A 2,243-nucleotide genomic window follows, 5' to 3' on the forward strand; every position below is an offset into this window, starting at 1 on the left:
GGGTGGTGTGGCCGTAAGCCACAGCGGCTGCTGAAGACAGACCCTTTATACGTGCCAAAATAACACTGGCAGATCTGTTATTTCACATAGCAATCAACAATAATGGGGATTTTCTCTAACAGTCAACAGCAAAACTAAGAAATAACTACTCCACCCAACAAGAATTTTCCGTATGGCCTGATCAAACATTTGGCTCTGTTCCAAGTCCATTTTCGTCCGAAATTGCTCAAAACGTACATCGGTGAGCCACACGTCCTTGTGGACGACGTATTGGGTCATTGTGCCCAAAACCCAGACTGCGCTCATTCATTCGGCAGCAGTGCAGACTTTACAGAGGTGACTTTCCAGCGCCTAACCCGATTGCCGAAAGCGACGTGACATAAAACAGAAGTGCAAAACAGAGCGTGAAATACAGGCTGCAAAATAAAAGTAGTTTTGGCGTGCCCTGTCTCAACTACAGAGGAAGCGGCATTCTGCTGCTGTAAGATAGGCAGGAAAAATGGGGACAAAAAGCTTACGGCACCTGGTATTCCCAGGCGGTCTCCCATCCAAGTACTAACCAGGCCCGACCCTGCTTAGCTTCCGAGATCAGACGAGATCGGGCGCGCTCAGGGTGGTGTGGCCGTAAGCCACAGCGGCTGCTGAAGACAGACCCTTTATACGTGCCAAAATAACACTGGCAGATCTGTTATTTCACATAGCAATCAACAATAATGGGGATTTTCTCTAACAGTCAACAGCAAAACTAAGAAATAACTACTCCACCCAACAAGAATTTTCCGTATGGCCTGATCAAACATTTGGCTCTGTTCCAAGTCCATTTTCGTCCGAAATTGCTCAAAACGTACATCGGTGAGCCACACGTCCTTGTGGACGACGTATTGGGTCATTGTGCCCAAAACCCAGACTGCGCTCATTCATTCGGCAGCAGTGCAGACTTTACAGAGGTGACTTTCCAGCGCCTAATACCCGATTGCCGAAAGCGACGTGACATAAAACAGAAGTGCAAAACAGAGCGTGAAATACAGGCTGCAAAATAAAAGTAGTTTTGGCGTGCCCTGTCTCAACTACAGAGGAAGCGGCATTCTGCTGCTGTAAGATAGGCAGGAAAAGATGGGGACAAAAAGCTTACGGCACCTGGTATTCCCAGGCGGTCTCCCATCCAAGTACTAACCAGGCCCGACCCTGCTTAGCTTCCGAGATCAGACGAGATCGGGCGCGCTCAGGGTGGTGTGGCCGTAAGCCACAGCGGCTGCTGAAGACAGACCCTTTATACGTGCCAAAATAACACTGGCAGATCTGTTATTTCACATAGCAATCAACAATAATGGGGATTTTCTCTAACAGTCAACAGCAAAACTAAGAAATAACTACTCCACCCAACAAGAATTTTCCGTATGGCCTGATCAAACATTTGGCTCTGTTCCAAGTCCATTTTCGTCCGAAATTGCTCAAAACGTACATCGGTGAGCCACACGTCCTTGTGGACGACGTATTGGGTCATTGTGCCCAAAACCCAGACTGCGCTCATTCATTCGGCAGCAGTGCAGACTTTACAGAGGTGACTTTCCAGCGCCTATACCCGATTGCCGAAAGCGACGTGACATAAAACAGAAGTGCAAAACAGAGCGTGAAATACAGGCTGCAAAATAAAAGTAGTTTTGGCGTGCCCTGTCTCAACTACAGAGGAAGCGGCATTCTGCTGCTGTAAGATAGGGGAAGAAAAAAGCTTACGGCACCTGGTATTCCCAGGCGGTCTCCCATCCAAGTACTAACCAGGCCCGACCCTGCTTAGCTTCCGAGATCAGACGAGATCGGCGCGCTCAGGGTGGTGTGGCCGTAAGCCACAGCGGCTGCTGAAGACAGACCCTTTATACGTGCCAAAATAACACTGGCAGATCTGTTATTTCACATAGCAATCAACAATAATGGGGATTTTCTCTAACAGTCAACAGCAAAACTAAGAAATAACTACTCCACCCAACAAGAATTTTCCGTATGGCCTGATCAAACATTTGGCTCTGTTCCAAGTCCATTTTCGTCCGAAATTGCTCAAAACGTACATCGGTGAGCCACACGTCCTTGTGGACGACGTATTGGGTCATTGTGCCCAAAACCCAGACTGCGCTCATTCATTCGGCAGCAGTGCAGACTTTACAGAGGTGACTTTCCAGCGCCTAATACCCGATTGCCGAAAGCGACGTGACATAAAACAGAAGTGCAAAACAGAGCGTGAAATACAG

General features: G+C 48.1%; 4 non-coding genes across 4 annotated transcripts in view; all 4 read right to left on the reverse strand.

The window, feature by feature from the left end:
- Positions 1–19, reverse strand: part of LOC127141003 (5S ribosomal RNA) — a 119-nt gene extending 100 nt beyond the window's left edge. Inside the window, exon 1 of the ribosomal RNA XR_007811527.1 lies at positions 1–19. This exon is cut by the window's left edge and continues 100 nt beyond it. This is a non-coding gene — a ribosomal RNA (5S ribosomal RNA).
- Positions 20–511: 492 nt separating this feature from the next.
- Positions 512–630, reverse strand: LOC127141004 (5S ribosomal RNA). Its single transcript, XR_007811529.1, has one exon. It is a non-coding gene; the product is annotated as a 5S ribosomal RNA (ribosomal RNA).
- Positions 631–1,125: 495 nt separating this feature from the next.
- On the reverse strand, positions 1,126–1,244 carry LOC127141006 (5S ribosomal RNA). The gene has a single exon (XR_007811531.1). It is a non-coding gene; the product is annotated as a 5S ribosomal RNA (ribosomal RNA).
- A 483-nt stretch (positions 1,245–1,727) lies between these two features.
- LOC127141010 (5S ribosomal RNA) lies at positions 1,728–1,845 on the reverse strand. The gene has a single exon (XR_007811536.1). It is a non-coding gene; the product is annotated as a 5S ribosomal RNA (ribosomal RNA).
- Positions 1,846–2,243: the final 398 nt, after the last annotated feature.

The sequence above is a fragment of the Lates calcarifer genome, unplaced genomic scaffold (assembly GCF_001640805.2).
Source record: "Lates calcarifer isolate ASB-BC8 unplaced genomic scaffold, TLL_Latcal_v3 _unitig_5606_quiver_2561, whole genome shotgun sequence".
Taxonomy (NCBI): domain Eukaryota; kingdom Metazoa; phylum Chordata; class Actinopteri; family Centropomidae; genus Lates; species Lates calcarifer.